Source organism: Macaca fascicularis, chromosome 7, assembly GCF_037993035.2.
Source record: "Macaca fascicularis isolate 582-1 chromosome 7, T2T-MFA8v1.1".
Taxonomy (NCBI): Eukaryota; Metazoa; Chordata; class Mammalia; order Primates; family Cercopithecidae; genus Macaca; species Macaca fascicularis.
The window spans coordinates 154,342,067-154,365,113 of NC_088381.1; positions in this window are offsets into that span (position 1 = coordinate 154,342,067).

Genomic DNA, 23,047 nt, shown 5'->3' on the forward strand with positions numbered 1-23,047 from the left:
TATATTTTTTCAATTTTTCCACATATAAATGAGATCATGCACTATTTGTCTCTCCATGCCTGGCTTATTTCATTTAACATGATGTCATCCAGATTCATCTGGGCTGCCACAAATGACAGAATAACATTCTTTTTTATGGCTGTGGTGTTTCCTTGTGTATATGTACTAGTTTTCTTTGTCCAATCTGTTGATGAACACTAAGTTGATTCCATATTTTGGCTATTGTTAATAGTGCTGCAATAAGCATGGGAGTGCAGATCTCCCTTCAACATGCTGATTACATTTCCTTTGAATAAATATTCAGTAGTGGGATTTCTAGATCTTATAGTAGTTTTATTTTTAATATTTTGAGGAATCTGTATACTGTTTCTCATAATAGCTATACTAGTTTATGTTCACACAAACCGTGTACAAGAGTTTCCCTTTTTAAATTTGCTTACCAGCATTTGGTATTTGTCTTTTTGATAATAGCCATTAGAATTGGAATGAAGTGATATCTTATTGTGGTTTTAATTTGCATTTCTATGATGTTAAAAATGTCAAGCAATTTTATATATCCTTATTTACCATTTGTATAGCTTATTTGGAGAAATGTCTATGTAGGTATTATGCCCATTTAATTTTTTTTAAATTTTTTCATTTTTTGTGAGTACATAATGGGTGTAAATAGTGATTGGGTACTTAAGATATTTTGATACAGGCTTGCAATGTGTAATAATCACATCAGAGTAAATGGGATATCCATCACCTCAAGTATTTATTCCTCTGTTATAAATAATTCAATTATACTCAGTTATTTTAAACTGTACACTTATCAACATGTTAAATACCCTGATTTAATCATTACACAATACATACATGTATCAGAACATAACATTGTGCCCCATACATATGTAGAATTATTACATGTATTTTTTATTATTATTATTGGCTATAGTCACCCTGTCATGTTATCAAATGCTAGGTCTTATTGAGTCTTTCTATTTTCTGTACCCATTAACCATCCCTACTTCCCCTCCAACCCTACCCTCACTACCCTTTCCAGTCTCTGGTAACTCTCCTTCTATTCTCTATATCTATGCCCATGTTTTAATTAGGTTATTTGGTTTTTTTTTTGTTTTTTTTTTTTTTTGCTATTCAGTTGTTTGAGTTCCTCATTTATTCTGGATATTAATCCCTTTTTAGACATATGGTTTGCAACTAAGTTCTCTCATTCCTCTAGTGCCTTTATAGTTTTGGGTTTTACATTTATGTCTTTAATTCATTTTAATTGATTTTTTGTATGCGGTGAGAAACAGGAGTCTAGTTTCATTATTCTGCATGTGGATATCCAGTCTTCCCAACAACATTTATAGAAGAAACTATCCTTTCCCTAATAGTTGTTCTTGGTGCTTTTGTCTAAAATGTATGCTGTAAAATTGTGAATTTATTTCTCTATTCTCTTTTCTGTTCCAGTAATTTATGTGCCTGTTTTTATGTCTTTATTATGCTGTTTTGGTACATACTTTGTAATATAAAGTCATACAGTGTAATGTCTCCCGTTTTGTTCTTTTTTCTCTGAATCTCTTTGGCTACAACAAGACTTTGTAATTTCATGCAAATTTTAGAATTGTTTTCCTAATTATCTGAAGAATGTCATTGGTATTTTGATAGAAATACCTTTAATCATTGTCATCGTAAAGATTTTTCATCTTCACGGTTAAATTTATTCCTAGGGAATTTTTTTTTTTTTTTTTTTGTAGCTATTGCAAATGGGATTGCTTTCTTGGTTATTATTCTGAGTTAGCTATTGACGTAGAAATACTAGTTACTTTTGTATGTTGATTATGTTTTCTGCAACTTTCCTGAATGTGTATATTTATTCTGACAGCTTTTTGTTGTTGTTGTTGTTGGAGCCTTCAATTCTTTCTATACATAAGATCATTTCATTTTCAAAAAGAGACAATTTGACTTTCTCCTTTCCAATTCACATGCTCTTTATTTCTTACTCTTGCCTAATTTTTCTGGATAGAAATTCCAATACTATGTTGAATAAAAGTGATGAAAATGGGCAACTTTGTCTTGTTCCGGATCTAAGAGGGATCACTTTCAACTTCTATATTATGTTGATGATGAAGAACAGTCCTTCTATACTTAATTTGTTGAGAGTTTTTAACATAATGGAATGTTGAATTTTATCAAATGTTTTGTTCTGTACTACTGAAATAATCATATACTTTGTTAAAATTTTAGAAACTTTTAGTTTAAGTTTTGGGATACATGTTCAGGTTTCTTAAACAGGTAAACATATGTCGTGGGGGTTTGTTGTACAGATTATTTCATCATCCAGTTATTAAGCCTTGTATCTATTAGTTATTTTTCCTGATTCTCTTCCTCCTCCCAACCTCCACCTTTTGGTAGGCCCCAGTGTGTGTAGTTCCCCTTTATGTGTCCATGTGTTCTCATCATTTATATCCCACTTAATAGTGACAATATGCAGTATTTGGTTTTCTGTTCCTGTGTTAGTTTGCTAGGGATAGTGGCCTCCTGCTCCTCCAAAGGATCTCTTTGTTTCCTATGGCTGCATAGTATTCTGTGGTGTATATGTACCATATTTTCTTTATCCAGTCTATCATTAATTGGCACTTAGATTGATTGCATGTCTTTGCTATAATAAATATTGTTGGAATGAACATACACATGCATGTATATTTATAACATAATTATTTATATTCTTTTGGGAATATACCCAGTAATGGGATTGCTGGGTCAAATGGTATTTCTGCCTCTAGGTCTTTGAGGAATTGACACACTGCCTTCCACAATGGTTGAGCTAATTGATACTCTGACCAACAGTGTAAAATGGTTCCTTTTTCTCCACAACCACAGCAGCATCTGTTGTTTTTGACTTTTTAATAATTGTCATTCTGACTGGGGTGAGATAACATCTCATTGCGGTTTTGATTTGCTTTCTCTAATGATCAGTAATGTTGAGCTTTTCCTTTTGATTGGTGGCTGCATGTATGTCTTCTTTTGAGAAGTGTCCATTTATGTCCTTAGCCTACTTTTTAATGGGGTTATTTTTTCCTGTAAATTTATTTAAGTACTTTATAGATGCTGGATATTAGACCTCTGTCAGATGCATAGTTTGCAAAATTGTCTTTGAATCCTAAAGATTGTCTGTTCACTCTCTTGATAGTTTATTTTGTTCTGCAGAAGCTCTTTAGTTTAATTAGATCCCATTTGTCAATTTTTGCTTTTGTTACAATTGTTTTTGGTGTCTTCATCATAAAATCTTTACCCATGTCTATGTCCTGCATGGTATTACCTAGGTTTTTGTCTTGGGTTTTTATAGTTTGGGGTTTTATATTTAAGTCTTTAATCTTCAGTTAATTTTTGTATATGATGTAAGAAAGGGGTTCAGTTTCAATTTTCTGCATATGGCTAGCCAGTTAACCCAGCACCATTTATTGAATAGGGATCCTTTCTCCATTGCTTGTATTTGTCAGGTTTCTCAAAAATCAGATAGTTGTAGGTGTCTGGGCTTATTTCTGTGTTCTCTATTCTGTTCTATCAATCTATGTGTCTGTTCTTGTATGAGTACCATATTGTTTTGGTTACTGTAGCCCTGTAGTATAGTTTGAAGTTGGGTAGAAAGATGTCTCTAGCTTTGTTATTTTTGCTCAGGACTGCCTTGGCTATTCAGGCTCTTTTTTCGTTTCATACAAATTTTAAAATAGTTCTTTCTAATTCTCTGAATAATGTCATTGTTAGTTTAATAGGAATAGCATTGAATCTATAAATTGCTTTGGGCAATATGGCCATTTTAACCATATTTATTTTTTCTATTCATGAGCATGGAATAGCTTATCCACCAAGATCAAGTAGGCTTAATCCTCAGAATGCAAAGTTGGTTCAACATATGCAAATCAATAAATGTGATTCATCACATAAACAGAGCTAAAGACAAAAAAATACATGATCATCTCAATAGAAGCAAAAAAGGCTTTTAATAAAATTCAACATTCCCTCACATTAAAAACTCTCAATAATCTAGGTGTTGAAGAAACGTCTCAAAATAATATAAGCCATATTATTAAAAACTCACAGGCAACATCATACTGAATGAGCAAAAGCTGGACGCAGAAAACCAGTACAAGACAAGAAGGTCCTCTCTCATCATTCCTATTCAATGTAGTATTGGAAGTTCTGGCCAGGGCAATCAGGCAAAAGAGAGAAATAAATGGCATTTAAATAGGGAGTTAGGACGTTAAACTATCCCTATTTGCAGACCACATGATCTCATATCTAGAAAACGCCATTGTCTCAGCTTCAAAGCTTCTTAAGCTGATAAGCAACTTTAGCAAATCTCGGAATACAGCAGCAATGTGCAAAATTTGCTAACATTTCTGTACACCAACAACACTTAAAATCTCGGAATACAGCAGCAATGTGCAAAATTTGCTAACATTTCTGTACACCAACAACACTTAAGCTAAGAACCAAATCACAAAGGAACTCCCATTCAAAATTGCCACAGAAAGAGTATAATACCTAGGAATACAGCGAACAAGGAAGGTGAAAGATCTCTATAAGGAGAACTACATACCTCTGCTCAAAGAAATCAGAGATGGCATAATCATATACTTTTTGCTCTTGATTCTGTTAGTGCATCATATTTATTGATATGCATATGTTGAACCATTGATATGGCTTACCTGTGTCACCACCCAAATCTCATCTTGAACTGTAGCTCCCATAATTCTCACATGTGATGGGAGGTACCCAGTGGGAGGTAATCGAATCATGGGGATGGGTCTTTGCCATGCTGTTCTCATAATAGTGAATAAGTCTCACAAGATCAGATGGTTTTATAAAGGGGAGTTCCCCTGCACACGGTCTCTTGCCTGATGCTATGTAAGACGTCCCTTTGCTCTTCCTTCATCTTCCGCCATAATTGCGAGGCTTCCCCAGCCATGTGGTTCTGTGAGTTCATTAAACCTCTTTCCTTTACAAATTACCCAGTCTCAGATATGTCTTTAACAGCAGCATGAAAACAGACTAATACAGCCATCCTTGTATCCGTGGGATAAATTCCACTTGATCACAATGAATGATCTTTTTAATTTGCTTTTGTATTCAGTCTGCGAGTATTTTGTTGAGGAATTTTGCCTCTATTTTCATCAGATATATTGGCCTATTTTTGTTGTTGCTGTTGTTCTGTCCTTGGTTGGTTTTGATATCAGGGTAATGCTGGTCTCATATCATGAGTCTGAAGGATTATCTACTCCTCAATTTTTTGGAATAGTTTGAAAAGAGTTGTTATTAATTCTTTTTTAAATGTTTAGTAGAACTCATAAATATATTAGGTCCCGTGCTTTTCTTTGATGGGAGATGTTTTTTATTACTGATTAAATCTTGTTGCTCATTATAGTTCTGTTTGGGTTCTTAGTTTGTTAATGATTCTATTTTGGTAGGTAGAATATGTTCAGGAATTTATCTCTCTCTTCTAGGTTTTCTAATTTGCTGGCTAATAGTTATTCATAATAGTCTCCAGTGATCCTGTATTTCTATAATATTTATTTTAATGTCTCCTTTATCAACTCTGATTTATTTTATTTGAGTCTTTCCTCTTTTTTTAATCTGGCTAAAAGTTTGTCTTTTTTTTTTAATCTTTTCAACATACCAACTCTTCATGTTGTTTACCTTTGTATTGTTTTGATTTTCTATTTTATTTATTTCTGCTCTGATCTTTCTACTGATCTTGGATTTAGTTTGTTCTTGCATTTTGCTTCTTTGAGATATAGTTTTAGTTGGTTTATTGAGATCTTTGTGCTTTTTGGAAGTAGGTGTTTATTGCTATACACTTCTTTCTTAGAATTGCTGTTGTTGTATCCCACAGGTTTTGGTATGTTGTGTTTAAAGTTTCATTTGTTTCAAGAAAATTTTTAAATTTTCTTTTAAATTTCTTCATTGACTTGTTCTTTCCAGAATAAGCTGTTTAATTTACATGTATGTTTATAGCTTCCAAAGTTCCTTCTATTATTTATTTCTAGTCTTATTCCACTATGGTCAAAAAGTCAGAAAAAATACTTGAGATAATTTTTTTACATTTGTTGAGAGTTTCTGTGGCCTACACATGATCTATTCTTGATAAACTTTCATGTGGTGTTGTGAAAAATGGGTATTCTGTAGCTATTAGGTAGAATGTTCTGTAAATCTCTACTTGGCCTACAACATGATCTATTCTTGATAAAGTTCCATGTCCTGTTATGAAAAATTGGTATTCTGTAGCTATTAAATAGATTTGTCTGTAAATCTCTACCAGATACATTTGGTCTAGGGTGCAGTTAAAATCCAATGTTTCTTTGTTAATTTTCTCTCTGAATGATCTTTCCATTGTTGAAAGTAGGGTGTTAAAATCTCCTACTATTATTCTATTGCAGTCTTTCTATCCCATTAGATCTAACAACATTTACATTGTATATTCACTGTGCTGTGTTCAGATATATTTATATTTCTTTTATTCTCTTGTTCCTTTGACCCTTTTATTATTGCATAATGACCTCTATTATCTCTTTATAGTTTTTAATTAAAGCCTATTTTACTGGATGTAAACATAGATACTCTCGCTCTCTTTTGGTTTTCATTTACATGGATTCATAATTTTCATCCACTCACTTTCAGTCTGTGTGTCTTTACCGGTGAAGTGATTACTTGTAGGCAGCATATAGTTGATTATTGTTGTTATTGTTTTATGAATTCAGCTACTCTGTATCTTTTATTTGGAGAATTTGCTCCATTTACATTCAAGGTTGTTTTTGATAGGTAAGAATTTATTCCTTCCATGTTGTTATTTTCTGCTTGTTTTGTTTTATATATTCTTTGTTCCTCTCTTATTTTTTGCCTTTTGTGGTTTGGTGATTCTTTTGTAGTGATAAGCTTTGATAACTTTGTCTTTCTCATTTGTGTATCTGCCTTAAATTTTCTCTTCATTGTTACTATGGCCTCACACAAAAATATTGTAGATAAAATAGACTCTTTAAGACAATGCTAAATTAAGTTTTGTTATACATATTATATATTATTTGCTATATATATTTGTTATATATATTATACATGTACATATATGTATATATTCTACACTTTTAACTTCCCCTCCCAATTTATAAATTGTTTCTTTATTTATATATTTTTATATTGTTTTTTAACAACTTATTGTGAATAGTTATCACTGACCATTTGACTTTTAACCTTCAAAAATATAGCAAACATACTTGAATGTTTATGTAATAACCATTATAGTAACAAAGTCTTTTGAATTTCTAATGAATTTTCCTCTACCAGTGAGACTATCTTTTCATGTGTTTTATTGATAGTAATGATTGCCCTTTTGCTTCCAGTTGAAGCACTCCCTAAACATCTCTTGTAAGGTTGGTCTGTTGGTGATAATTTCCTCAGCTTTTTCTTTTCTAAAAGAGACTTTCTTTCTCCGTCTTTTCTCAAGGACCATTTTGCTGGATATAATATTGCAGGATGACAGGCTGTTTTTTTCCCCTTCAGCACTTTCAATATATCATCCCACTCTTAAGTAGCCTGAAAGGTTTCTGCTGGGAGATCTGCTTATAGTCTAATGGGGATTCTCTATATGTGACCTGCCACTTTTTTTCTTGCTGCTTAGCGTTCTCTCTTTGGCTTTGACTTCTGATACTTTGATTATAATGTTTCTTGAGAAGACTTCTCTGGATTAAATCTCTTTGGTGTTCTTTAAGCTTCATGGATTTGAATTACCATATATCTTCCAAGACTTCAGAAGTTTTCAGCTATTATTTTCTTAAATTAACTTTTGTGCCCTCATCTATCTCTTCTGTCCTGGAATTTTAATGATGTGGAGATTTCTTTGCTTAATGGTAATCCACAAGTCCTGTAGGTTTTCTTCCATTTTTTAAATCCTTTTCTTTTTTATTTCCTCCTGAGTGGGTAATTTTTTTCTTCTGAGTGTGTTCTTCTGACACAAAAGACCAGTCTTCAGTTTCAGAAATTTTTCTTCTGCTTGATCTAATTTGCTGTTGAAACTCTTGATTATATTTTTAAAAATTTTATTCATTTAATTCTTTAGGTACAAGATTTATGTTTGGCTCTTTTCATCTCTTTCTGTGTGATATTTTTTTCCTGATTTCATTGAATTGTCTGTCTTTTCTTATATCTTAGTGAGTTTTCTTTGAATTATTATTTTCACTTTCTTTTCAGGGAGCTTGTAAATTTTCTTTATTCAGGGTCAGTTACGAATAATTACTGTGTTTCTTTGGTGATGACTTGTTTCCTTGCTTTTTTATGTTTCTTGTATCCTTGCATTCATATCTGTGCATCTGGTATTATGGTTTTCTTTCTAATTTTGTGAAGTGGTTTTTGTAGAGAAAGACTTTTACCTATAGATGTGTCCCATGGTGTTGGTTAGGTAGTGTGCTTTGGTTTTGGTTCAAAGTAGACACAGTAGTGTAGTCTCTAAGAAGTTTCTTCAGCTGTAGTCAATATCAGCAATGCCTGAGATCACCTCAGTGGCCTAGGCTGCTGGAATTTGTGTAGCTGTTCCAGCATCTTGGGTGGGGTTCCTGAGGTGAGAGGATGGTGAGCTGTTTTATGTGCCAAAGAAGTGCCAATTTGGGTTCAGCTTTTCCATGGGAAGAGACCAACTGTCCAACTGTTCCTTGTGAGATAAGCCAACACATGGACTCAGACACAAAGATCATGGCTGTTTCGCTGGATTTAGGCTCCAATTGCACAGTCAGGGTGCTGCAGCCATTGGAATGGGATAGATGAAGTGCTTCCTAAGCAGTTTTCTCCCAGGGATAGGGCTCTGTAGCAGTTCAGCTGGGGAATTGTGCACTGTCATATATGAGTATGGTATAAGGGTGACAGAGCCTCAGTGATTGGGAGAGGAGCAGTGGCTACTGGCCCCTGGAGCAGATCACACTTTAACAGTGACTCTGGTCACAACACAACACCATGCAGCAGCAGCAGTTTGGGTCACAGGGGGAGGGGCATAATGTGGCCCTTCTCAAGAGCAGCATAACTACGTGAACGGTTGGTAGCCCCCTAGACTGGCCTCAGGACCTGTAAAAAACTGTAGGATTCTCCAGAAGCAAAGATTGCAGATGCCCATGGTGTCAATAGGGGACTCTGGTGGCTTTTGATTGCCTTTTCCCTGTAAGGAGATGTCTCTCCTAGTTTCAAGCGGATCCTGGCTGGTGAGATGGGGTGGCAGGAACAGAGTATTTTGTTTTCTTCTCTCTTGGCCATCCTGAGTCTCTGTGTTCCATGGGGTCTGTGCCACTCCCTTTCTGTACTTTAGCACTTTCCTTCAGACCCTGTAGTCAAAATGTAGTTGTTTGTTGTTTTTGTCCCTTTTTTGTGAGAGAATGAGCCATGGGTGCCTCTAGTTAGCCATCTTGCTGACATCACCTCCTCACTCAAGATTAATGACCTTTAATGTCTACGTAATATATTTTTTCTCCTTAAAAAGACAAAAAAATAGCAATCTTTAAAGAATGTAATATTCGCACAGCACCTGAATCACCTTGAAATATTATGTAAATACAAAAATCACTCACAAAGTAGTCAATATATGTAAATGACTCCATTAAAAAAGATGGCTTGGGGCCAGGCACAGTGGCTCACGCCTGTAATCCCAGCACTTTAGGAGGCTGAGGAGGGCGGATCATCTGAGGTCAGGAGTTCAAGATCAGCCTGGCCAACAATGGTGAAACCCTGTCTGTACAAAAATACAAAAATTAGCCGGGCATGATGGTGGGCACCTGTAATCCTAGTCACTTGGGAGACTGAGGCAAAAGAATTGCTTGAACCCCAGGAGGCAGAGATTGCAGTGAGCTGAGATCCCACCATTGCACTTCAGCCTGGGCGACAGAGCGAGACTCCGTCTCAAAAGTAAAAAACAAATAAACAAAACAACAACAACAACAAACAAACAAAACCCAGCTTGAATTAGGTACAAGAGAGACTAAGTTAATTTATCCTATTCTTTATTTTTATTATTACTATTATTATTTTTTAAGCCAGGGCCTGGTTCTGTTTCCCAGGTTGGTGTACAATGGCATGAACTTGGCTCACTGCAACTTCAGCTTCCTGAGCTCAAATTATCCTCCTACCTAAGCCTCTCCAGTAGCTGGGACTACAGGCATGCACCACCAGGTACTGCTAATTTTTTTTTTTTCCTTTGGTAGAAACGGAGTGTTGCCATGTTGCCCAGGCTGGTCTCGAATTCCGAGGCTCAAGCTATTCTACTGCCTCGGCCTCCCAAAGTGCTAGGATTAGAGGTATGGGCCACTACACCCAGCAATTTACTCTATTTATTTAGAAATACCAAGCACTAATAAACCTAGAGAGAAGTTTTCAGTTTTAGTTGTTTTCAAATAACAAAAAAACACTTTTTCTGTTTTTGAATAGATGATAATAAAAATCCACATGCAGAAGCAATATTGACTCTGTTGTGAGACAAATTTTCAAAGATGTTCTTTCTCATAAAATGATACAGGTTTTGGAATGATGTAGCACATCACTCAGCAGGGGCTGGGACCGAGCAGTCACCAAATATCAGTCTTGATAATGACAGTCCAAGCCATTTACTTGAAATTCTTCCTGTTTATCCTTAAGGTCAACAATTGTCCTACACCTCTAGGAGTTCGGACTCATTTGCGAGTTACAGTGATGAGAAACATTTGTCACAGTTCAGAAATTGCTTCCTGAAGGCACACTGAAAGGCATAATAGGTTAGACCAAGCACTCAGAAGTTTGAATACTTATCTGCACTCCAGCACTTTATTCAAAAACAATCTAAATGGCTTTTGATATAATATTCTGACACTTTTCATTTAGATCTTGTTTGAAAGAGCAAGGGCAGAGGCAATCAAAAATAAAATAAAAATATGGGGTAGGAAGAGTAGATATTGAAGTTTTATGAGCATAAAAGATTCAAATTAAATTTGTGTTGAAGGTCTAAAGAGTACCTTGATGAAAACTCAAGGTAGTTATGACTATGGTAAAGCCATTTATTATGTCTACCGGAAAGTGTACACAGGATAAGGTAAGCTAAGGTTGTTGTCTACACAGGCTGTCCTATTTCTCAAGTCTGTAACTAGCTGAGGTGCCAGAGCTAGGGTACTTTTATCTTTCTTTTTTAATTTTGTGTTGGTAAATAAGTTCCTATTTTTACAAGTTAGATTAAAACAGAATAGAACACGAACAGCAAAGACAAGCAAAAGCCCTCATCTTCATGACTGCAGTGCTCCTGATATTGCTGATGCTGACCCTCTGCTTATAGCGCAATCTTGGCCCTGGCTTTAATCGTGATGAGGGCATACCCAGCGTTGGGTTAAAGATAAAAAGCCTCAATATCCACGTTTTCCTCAAATACACCCTGTGGAAGTTTGGAAATCTTTAGAAGGGGTTTGGTAATTTGTTTTCTGGACTCCAATAATATTCTTTAAATGCTAATGTTGCTCCAATAAAAAAACCTAGAATTAGGAGGGAAAATCACCCTCTGAAAAGGAAAAGTAATAGAAATCAGACCATACTCTATATATTGAAATATCATTGAGGCATCTAGCTTAAAAAGTAGTTTATTATATATCACTGAAAACTGTGAGAGAAATATTTTTCTTGTGTTTAAGCTGCAGTGGAGAAAAGACAGAGTACATGTGCAGGTATGTATTATATATGTTATATATGTATGTGTGTGTGTATAATTTATTTTATTTATTTTTGGTGCTTGTGAAAGCATTTTGTCTTTTCTCCTTGTTGCTATATTTTAGATGCCTAGAATAGTGTCTGGTACACAGCAGTGACCAATATTAATTGTATTAATGGAATTCATCACTTACTAATAAAAAAACAAAAGCTAGCATCTCAATATAAGTATTGAAAAATACCTCTTATTCTTACCAATCCTTTGATTTTCATTTTTCAGTTAAAAAGAATAACTTTTCAGTTAAAAATGAAAACCAAAGGATTAGTAAGAATAAGAGGTATTCAGCCTAGCTAGTAATTAAGGATTTTATATATATGAGATATGAGAAATCATTGACAACAATATTAATATAAATTTGATTAGAGTATGGTAAAATTGTTGCATAAAAGATAAATTCTGGAGAGCAAAAAAAGTTCATATTTAATCCCAATCTGCAGAATATGCATGCCTTTAACACATAAATTCTATTTCTAGTACCTTATTCTATGAAAAAATAAGTGAAGAGGACATATATACACATGCAAGAATATATCTTCTAATAATATTCATTGTTAAAATAAATAGTCATAGATATCATCTGAATTTCCAATAAAGGGCTTTGAATATGAGTATGACAGTATACAAGATATACACTTATTGGCTGGGCATGGTGGCTCATGCTTGTAATCCCAGCACTTTGAGAGGCCAAGGCTGGTGGATCACCTGAGGTAAGGAGTTCAAGACCAGCCTGACCAACATGTAGAAACCCCGTCTTTACTAAAAATACAAAATTAGCTGGGCGTAGTGGTACATGCCTGCAATCCCAGCTACTCGGGAGGCTAAGGCAGGAGAATCGCTTAAACCCGAGAGGCGGAGGTTGCAGTGAGCCAAGATTGTACCATTGCACTCCAGCCTGAGCAACAAGAGGGAAACTCTGTCTAAAAAAAAAAAAAAAAACAGGCAAACAACATTTATTGATGCAACTAGATGCTTGGTTTATCATTAAATCAAAAATAGACTTACAAAGCAATATATATTTATTTGTATAGCATGTGTGCAAAAAGATGAGTATTTCTAATAAAATATCAATAGAGTTTATATTTAAGGGATGGGCTAAAATTTGATTTCACCTTTATCTTTACATATTTAGTAAAATTTTTACAAGACTTCTGTACCACATTTATAATCTAAAAACCTTTTTATTTAAAAAAAAAGTACATCCTCATAGAGTCTTTTGAATGCCAAGTGCAGTGAAACTTACTATAAATAATCTAAAGAAAAACTATTTTTTAAAGTATGAAATGTAAAGATTTAGAAAAGGAGATTCAAAGGACAATAAATAACATGAATTTATTTTTAGTCCTTTTGAGTGACTCTGACCATGCACATAATTAATTTTCTGTTTTTTTTCTCTCCACAGTTGAATGGGTTTATTATAACAACTTATTTTTAATATATTTTTAATAAGATTATCCCATTCTTGTCCATTTTCTAGGCTGTTGCCCAGGAGAAAATGGACTGACAAGTTGATTTAAGTTTTCTTTTATACTTGGACATAATAGTAACTGCCTCTTATGAATTTTGTCACTCTGAACTCTCCAGAACTCTGGATGAATTAAACAAATTAAATTTCTGAATCTGTAAATATGAGAACATTGGTGGCTGTGATGGTTAATTTATATGTCTACTTGACTGGGTTAAGGGATGACCAGATATCCCGTAAAACATTACACTTGAGTGTGTTTGTGAGGGTATCTTCAGAAGAGGTTGCCACTTGAATCAGTAGACTGAATAAAGAAGATGTACCATTGGTTGTGCATCATCCAATATTTTGAGGACTCAAATAGAACAAAAGAAATAAGAGGGCAAATTCACTTTCTCTCTTTGAACTTGGACATCCATCTTCTCCTGTCTGCCAATGTTGGTGTTCCTGGTTCTCAGGCCCTTGGACTCAGACTGAATTATACCACGAGCTTTCCTGGGTTTCTAGCTTGCAGGCAGCAGGTTGTGGGACTTTTCTACCTCTGATTTATATAATAAGTGTCTTCATGTATTCATCCTATTTGCCTGTGTCTCTGGAGATCCCAGCCTTACTTCTCACATAGCCAGCTCATCTTCTTGCAAGTTATTGTTTCCTGTGGTATGAAAGGAAGTTTCAGTTTCAGTCATATTGGACAGAAAATAGCTTTTTAATGTATGTTATCTGTAGTGTGTATGGTATGAAAAACTGTTGCGATATGACTTGCCTGCCCCTCCATCTTTATCTCCCATAATTCCTAAATAAATTCTGCCTAGTCATACCAACAGGCTGAATTTCTCTGTTTCCTATTGAAATTACTCCTTCAGCATGACCTAAACTCTACCTTTTATCGTCCATCCATCTTTCTCTGGTCAGCCTTTTCTGACCACCTCTGCCAGGTCAGGATCTGCTTGTCTGTGCTCCCATAGTTCACTGTGCTTAACTTTATTGCCATATTGCACTGGTGTATGTTGGTTTCCTTATCTTTTTGCCTACTAGATTTTAAATCCCTAGAAGGCAGGACCTATCTATGTCTTTTATGGAACGTTCTGGGGAAATGATGGACACTAGCCACTCTATAAATATTAACACAGGAATAAATAATTGAAAGTAGCTGGGCTTGGTGGTGCATGCCTGTAATCCCAGCATCTAGGGAGGCTGAGGCAGGAGAATTGCTTGAACCTGGGAGGTGGAAGTTACAGTGAACTGAGATCGCGCCATTGCACTCCAGTCTGGACAACAAGAATGAAATTCCACCCCAGAAGAAAAAAAAAGTATACGTAAATGATAATACATAAAAGTAAAAAAAAAATCTTCCTCCAAAGATAAAACCATGTTGATATTCACAGTTACTCCATCTAATTCTGATTTGAAGACACAGTGCTGTAATTATAATGAAAGATGATAATCAACATAATCCTTTAATGAATGAATGCAGCACTTTTTTATTTTAAATGTTTTAATTACTGTATTTTCCTATAATTATATTACAAAATGTTTTAAGCTATGGGAGAAAAAAATCAAATAAATTCTGAGCAGGTAACTAACATGTTATACTGCCATGGCCTTTCCATCTTCCTTGTGTTTTCTTATCTTGTTTCACTTCATTTACAGTAAATTTTTTTAGAGCCTACTATGTGTTAGGCACTATTGTATGACTTGTATAACTAAATGAACAAACATATAAACAATGTAATTTCAAACGTAACAAATAACAGAAGGAGTGATGGGGTATGACGAAGGTAAATGATATTTCTTATTTAGAATAGGTGATCAGGGAAAGTATATTTAAAGAAGGCATAAATTGTTGTCCTGGACAGCAACGGGGTCTAGAAACATTCCTTTGTCAGTCTGATCTTGACTTTTGGTTCCTTCTAGATCTGCTCCTACCTTGACGATCTCCAAAAACCAGCATTCATGGCTGATTTTGAAAGAATTCCTTAGGAAATGAAATTTCAAAATTATACTCACTCTTTGTTTCATAAGTCTTCCCAATGCTGTCAGATTTCAGGATTCTTTTGTTATGACATTGTTAAATGTATTTTTTTCTTTCCACTAGTGAATTGGTGACATCTTTGCTATTTTTCAGTGATGCCAGACCCATGGGCACAGTGGGATACTTGTCTTCTACATTTGTACTTCTTGTCAATAATTAAAACAAAAATGGTTGAAATTGATGAAGTAGACCACTATGTCTCTAACTTTAGGAAAAATGTTAATCAAATTTCATAAAGACATTCAGGTTTATTACATCTCTTAAATAATAATAACCTGTCAGGTCTATTTCTTACTCACCTTTTCCATAACGTAAGTATGGTATCTATCTAATGAAAATACATAAATAACCAACTAGATGCCTCTTGGAATATTATATTGGATCAAAATTTGTTTTATTTTATTGAGCAATCTTTTAAAAATTTATTTTGGGTTTAATATGATAGTTGTCTTCAACAAATGAATTATTTGCAAGGGACATTTTTAGTTGGACATAGAAGACCTCTACAATCTAACCCTTGATACTCTAGTGAAGTTGCTGTGACAGAGCCTGGGTATATAAGGCTGAAGCCACATGCAATGAAATGACCTCCATCAAGTGGCATATTTCCCATTGCTATCAACTTGTTGACTTCACTGTCACACATACGACTTTCACCAAAAAACATTCAAAACAAACCACAGATACACAAAAAAGCACAGAAGATGAAATACACACTCAACACACATGCAGGCTCACACTCACACACCATTAATCCACAGGCTTGAAGAGCTTAAAACCAAAACTTCTTCAGCTTGGAGAAAACTTGTAACATTATTTAGACTTCTCATGTTTCTAAATGGTAAAATCCTTGATGCTTTCCTCTAGAGCTCTTAGAATAGCCAATTGCCTCATGCCCTCTTCAACTCTAGCACTTAGAGATTTTTAAAATTCCCTTTAGTGTGGCGAGTAATCACTATGATCGCATCTGGCATTACTTGTGTTGATATCTCTAAATGTAACATATATGACTCTACTTTGGGCATGCTGAACATCTCCCTGGAGAGGGTCTTCTCCTTTTTCTTCTTTATATTGTCCAGAGTACTATACTTCAGAGAACTTCAGTTCAGCTTAATTCATACATTACTTATCTATTTCCTTGTCAATAATTCAATTGCCTAAATACAAACATATATATATAAAATTTTAAACCTTAGTAATTAATTAATGAAATGCGATAGGACAATAGGTCAGAGGAGGCTTACTGATATAACCTTTAAGTTGAGGCCAAGCGATGAGTTGGGAAAATGATATTCTAGGAAGACTGATTTAGCAAGAAATTAAATAACCCCAGTGTATCTGGAGATTAAAGAACATAAAAAGGCCTCAAGAGACATGCAGTAGTCACATTATGCATGTGTTTTTAAGAAGGACTTTAGAATTTGAATTTTATTCCAAGTGAAACTGGAAACCAGTAAAGAATTTCATGGAGGTTGGTAGGGTTTTATATATAAAAATAATGTTGCATGGTTTTTTGCCCCTTGACTCCAGGTCTCATTGTTCTCTACTTTCCCACACAGCTTTCTGGTTAAGCAGCTTCAAACACAGTTTTCATTTCACTTCACTCATAGTTATAATCACAATCACTGTTTTCCATGGAGAGCTTGTCATATACATCTTACATACATTATGAAATAAATCTTTTATTGTCACCACAAATCCCTAGTCACAGAGGTATTACTAGTCTTGCTTTAAGGATAAGGAACCTCCAGGCTAGAGGAGTAAGATAGTTTATCCTATTCACCCTAGGTTTGCATGACTCCAAACTCAATAGGAGATGTTTCCTCCTATACTCGACAAACCACACTACCTCTCTTTGTATCTCAACCACATTTAAACTCCTACATGTACTCTATGCAATTTTTCATTATCTGGCTTCATTTGTATATCCATATTCACCTCCCTCTGCTCTCATCAATGACCATGATCTTTTTTTCTTAACCACCCACCCTCATCTGTTATCCCTCACCACACACAGCATGCTTATTCTGCTGCCTTGGATGATAATATACTAGAAAGTCTGCTGGTCAGCAGAAAAGTTAAGTCCCCATTCAGGCTTTTCCACTAATCAAACCTCACTGAGCCTCAAAATGTTATCTTTAAAATCAAGATCATAATCTCCAGCTCACCTACTCTTGAGGAATTGAGTAAAGATTGGATAAAATATAGTACATATTTTCTTTTAACTCTAAAGGACAATACAAGTGTATATTTTACTTTATATCTTGTTTTAGGATCTCTTCTTAGTCAGCAATGACTTCCTCATGTTCTCTATCCAAAATGTCACCCACCTTTCAGACCAGGAGCAGGGAAATGTCATAAATACTAAGGCTTTTCTCATTAAATGTAACTGCTATGTTCCATTTGTGCAGTCTCATAGTCATACTGAATTAAAGAGAAATTAATATATTTTTGGAGTTTATCGTGTGTATAAATTTTACTTGGCTATCATTGATGGAAAATCTGCACAATATCATATATTCCATTATCTATATTCTCACCATTCCTTCCATGGTGCTGGTAGAAAGTCAAACCCAGCAATTCAGAGAACAGACCTGGACGACATAAAGACCTGGGTTGCAATCTTGTCTCTGTTACTTATCAGCTGGATAATATTGGGTGAAAATCATGAATTCTCTTAGCCTTATTTGAATCCCCTCTAATGTGGGGTTATTAATTTCATCTTTCTCTCTGTGTTGTAAAATTTAAGGCAAGAAAAGCCTAGATACTACAGTGGCTGCCTTTCTTTCTATCAACTGTCACTATTACCATGCTGCTTCTTATAAATATTATAATGTCATTTTTCTGTACCTAGCTATCATTATTTTCCTAAGAGCTCAGCTAATGAGTGTTTGCTGTGTAATTAAATATGTCATCTCTTCCTTAGGACTTCTGTATGCAGTCGATCCACTTTAAGCAATTGCACTGATCAGATTTTCTATCATTGCTATTTCCAATCAGCCTAAGGAAAACTGTAGCCAGGTTGCCTGAAGCCTTAGATAGAAGTGGCATTCTGTTTTGTCAGAATGCCACTTCCTACAGACTAAAAGCTGCATAATTTATTTTTAATAAATTTTATAGGTGTTATCACTGTATTTTGGTATATTTAATAGTTTTAAAAGTCATTACTTATCTCGTCTTATTTGTCAAGGAACATAGAAATAGCCTAACTCAAGAAGTCAAGCTAAAGATTGCATGACTTTTTGATTTGCTAGAGATGTTGGTTGAATGGAAAAACAAATGTTTCTTTGCTAACCTGTAAAAGGAAAATATGGAACTGCCCCCATGAAACTAAGTAAAGAATGCACCTACAGATTATTTGGTTGCCACTCTTAGTCTCTGAAATTTTTTAACTAATAATTTAAATTAATTATTTTATATCACCATGTTAAATTCATCACATGTTTTGCATTATAAAACATTTGGATTCTCTTACCATAAATAAATAACACTGAAATTTTTAGAGACAAAATATTAAATAGTTTGAACAAAGAAGTCTTCAGAAAGCACTTTACAGAAAGTCTACATCCCTTTGGTACTAGATTAATAAATTTTATGTAAAACAGTTTAATCATGTCGGTTCTTGTTTATATTCATAAGATTAACCTGATTGCTGAATCGGAGAATGGAGGAATTTTTAAAGGGCATTGTGAACATAATTTGGCTTCTAGCTATCTGTAACTGAAGAGTTCAACTTATTAAGCAGATTTGTCTTTAGAGGTAGTGTGACAGAGTCCACCGTTGCTTTGGAATGTCTCAGACCACTGAGGTCAATTTAGCCAAGAAGGTCTTTGAAAAACTTTTTAATTTGTACATCTCCAAATGTATTCAAGACTTGAGACATAAGTGGAGAGTAATATCAATTTAACTTGCTCTGCTTCAATTATCTTTTTCTCTTTCTTTCTTCTCCCTATTTCTTGCCCTCTCATTGCTCTTTTTTTCTCCTCTCTTTCCTACAAGTAAACCTAGCACATGTGATAAAAACGTGGAACAGAAACAAAGATTTTATGATTTAACAACTCTGTCTAGGCTTTCACAGGCAAGCATCCCCAGGACAACCTGACTGATTAATCCTGACTCTGGTGCACTCTCTGTTTGTCCCACCCCACAGGCACGACTAAGGATGAGTGCAAACACCTTTTCTTGGAAGTATATTCAGAGGCCAGGCTGCCTGCAATCAAACCCTAGTTCTTACAATCCATAGCTATGTAACGCTGGAAAAGTTGTTTAACTTCTCTCTACTTCCATTCTTACGTCTGTGAAGCAAAGATAATATTAGTATCTATGTGAGGGGTTCTTGTGAGTACTAAATAAGGCAATCTTTGTAACCATTTAAACCAGTGTCCTAAACATATGAGTGGTCAGTAAGTCTTTGCCCTTATTATGATACTCTTAATTACACCATTAATATATAAGAGATATAGGTAATGAGGTGGGAATTTCAGAAGGAAAAAAATAAGCTTCAAAAGCAAATTAGATTTAGGGGTAGCTTCTCAAAGCTTCAGTTTCTTCATCTGCAAAATGGGAATAATTATAGTGTCTCCTACAGAATTGTTGTAAAGATTCAGCGGAATAGTGCATTTAAAGCACTTAATGCCTTGCTGCCTCACAAGTGCTAACTACTTGAGAAATTGAGCTATTATGATGGTGGTGCTGAATAAAATGACATAAAATCAGGGTTAATGGTGGAATGACGGTGATAATGTGCAGGTTAGAGGGGAGAAAATCACTTGAAAAGAAGGCTAAACATGTTTTTAATTTTAGAAAAATGTTTAAGAATTGTAATACTTCTTTACTTAAAACCCTTTAAGCCCTTGCCATTGCTGTATCTCAGTGCTTCCTGAATTTGTCATTTAGGTATTGCTTTCACTGGTTTTGCCATATGGTATACTTATTTATTTATTTACTCATTTTATTTATTTATTTATTTATTTATTTATTTATTTATTTTGAGATGGAGTCTCGCTGTCACCCAGGCTGGAATGCAGTGGTGGGATCTCGGCTCACTGCAAGCTCCGCCTCCTGGGTTCATGTCATTCTCCTGCCTCAGCCTCCTGAGTAGCTGGTACTACAGGCACGTGCCACCATGCCCGGCTTACTTTTTTGTATTTTTAGTAGAGACGGGGTTTCACCATGGTAGCAGGATGGTCTTGATCTCCTGACCCTGTGATCCACCCGCCTCGGTCTTCCAAAGTGCTGGGATTACAGGTGTGAACCACTGCAACCAGCCTGTATTTCTTTGTTTCTCTTCTTCCTTTCCTTTCCTTTCCTTTCGTTTCCTTTCCTTTCCTTTCGTTTCCTTTCCTTTCCTTTCCTTTCCTTTCCTTTCCTTTCCTTTCCTTTCCTTTCCTTTCCTTTCGTTTCCTTTCGTTTCCTTCCTTTCCTTTCCTTCCTCTCCCTTTTTTTTTTTTTTTTTGAAACAGTCACCCAGGCTGGAGTTCAGTGGTGTGATCTTGGCTCACTGCAACCTCCGCATCCCGGCAGCCTCCTGAGTAGCTGAGATTACAGGTGCATGCCACCATGCCAGGGTAATTTTTGTATTTTAAGTAGAGATGGTGTTTTATCATATTGGTTGAACTCCTGACCTTGTGATCCACCCGCCTCGGCCTCCCAAAGTGCTGGTATTACAGGCGTGAGCCACCGTGCCCGGCCTGTATGATATGTTTCTAAGTTAGTCTCCTCCTAAGGAATAGTGTTCAGAGGACCACATGTTTGTTCCCAAGTTATATTTTTCTCAAATACACACCGAAATGAATGGGTAACTGTCAAAATTAAAAATCAGATTTTCTGTGCTCCAAGGAAACTTTTGTGTGATAGTTGGTGGTTCAATTTGGGGATGTAGTGAAACGAACAAATTAATTTTTGCTTGTAATGTTACAAGTCAGATCTAATGAAGATCTGAGATTAATCTCTTCTGAGATTAAGAGGGTCCACCTTGAATTCAGTTGTTTTGGTTTGTTTGTCTATTACAAACCCCAGTCCCTCTAGACTCAGCCAGCCAATCCTGGAAAACTTGTCACTTAATACTTGTCACAAGTTAATTCAAAATCTTCACATTTTACAAAGAGCTTAGGTACTTTTGTAAAGTAGTCTTTTCTTATCTATGGAAAATATGTTTCTAGACTCTCAGAGGATGACAGACCTCAGATAGTACCAAACCCTATATATACTGTGATTTTTCCTATGCATCTATACCTACAATCAAGTTTAATTTATAAATTAGGCACAGTAAGGGGTTAACAATAACTAATAGTAAAATAGAACAATTAAAATTTGACACTCCAGTAAAAGCTATGTGAACGTGATCTCTCTCCCTGTCTCTCTCTGTCTCTGAAAATGTCTTATTGTTCTGCTCTCTTCCGTCTTCTTGTGATCTGTAAACCTGATAACCCAGATGGCTGCTAAATGACTAACAGGAAGGCAGCATAGACAATATGGAGAGGCTGGACAAAGAAGATTAACATTCTAGAACATCCCGAGATTTCATCGCAATACTCAGAACAGCTCTCAATTTAATACCTAGGAATTACTTAATTCTGGAATTTTCCATTTGATTTTCAGACTCTGGTGGCCGACAAGTGACGGAAGCCTTGGAAAGTGACACTGTGGTTGAGGGGATACTATTGTACATTTTTACTTGTTATCTCATTGTGCAGGAGTATGTTTTATTATCATTTTTGTTATTATATACAGGGTGTGCATGTGTATATGAGGTTAACTTAATATTTTTATTTTATTTTGCACAGGCTAATAAAGAGCAGCATGTGATACATCTAAGCGTAGACCTTTGATCCCTTAAACACCCACAGTAAAGAACTGAAGTTAATATTTCTAAGGACCAACTCCTTCTTTCAATTTCTTCCTTCTTTCCCCTTAATATCTCTGGAAAATAGAGGTAGTTTGAATCATTTAGCTCAAGTAGTCCAGGTAATTTTCTCACCTAACACTTCACTTTGTGAGAGAGACTATTAATTGTTACAACTCTGGGTAGCTGGAGAGATAAGAGAGATGTACTGAGACAAGGACAGGCATAAAATAGCTCATTAAAGCACACTCACCTGCCCACACGCAGAGTGGTGGGAGGCTTGGGAGCTTTTATTATGCACCAATGTGATTCTCACTGATGCTAACCCGGGCTGCCTGGAACCCACAGCACAGTCCTCTCTCAACTCCCTCTGAGCTTTGGATAGGATTTTTCATTTCACACATCATTCAACTTCTCGCTGCAGTGACTCTGAAGAGCCAAGAACTCACCTGCTTGTGTGTGCACATTAGCACTAATCATTTAAATTCATAGTGTAGGGAGGTGGAGATGATCATACGAATTCTCAAAAAGCATATGCACTGGGGACTTGGAGAGTGGATTCTCTTAGAAATCATCTCAGAAAATGATGAAATGTGGAGCTAGACAGTAGAATTCCTTAATTTAGCTCCTGACCACCCTTCGCATATATAGTAATGTTTCCTTTGTGGAGCTTCTGTTACATGTTTATAATGTGCAATTATACTTGAGTTCACAGTAAGCAAATATTATTTTTATTAAATTTAAAATATCTCCTCTAGCCAAGTTTGCTTAATGCCTGGCTGTAAAGTCTATAGGACAGTGAGGAGAATCCACATTTAATCCTAAATCAACTCCTGCTTGACAACACCCACAAGCTGTAGCACTCCAAGGTGAATATTTTTTTTAAAAAAATACTGGTATTATCTACCTGATGCCAGCACAACTAGTTTAAAGTTAGGTAGGATAAATAAAAATAAAATTTTAAAA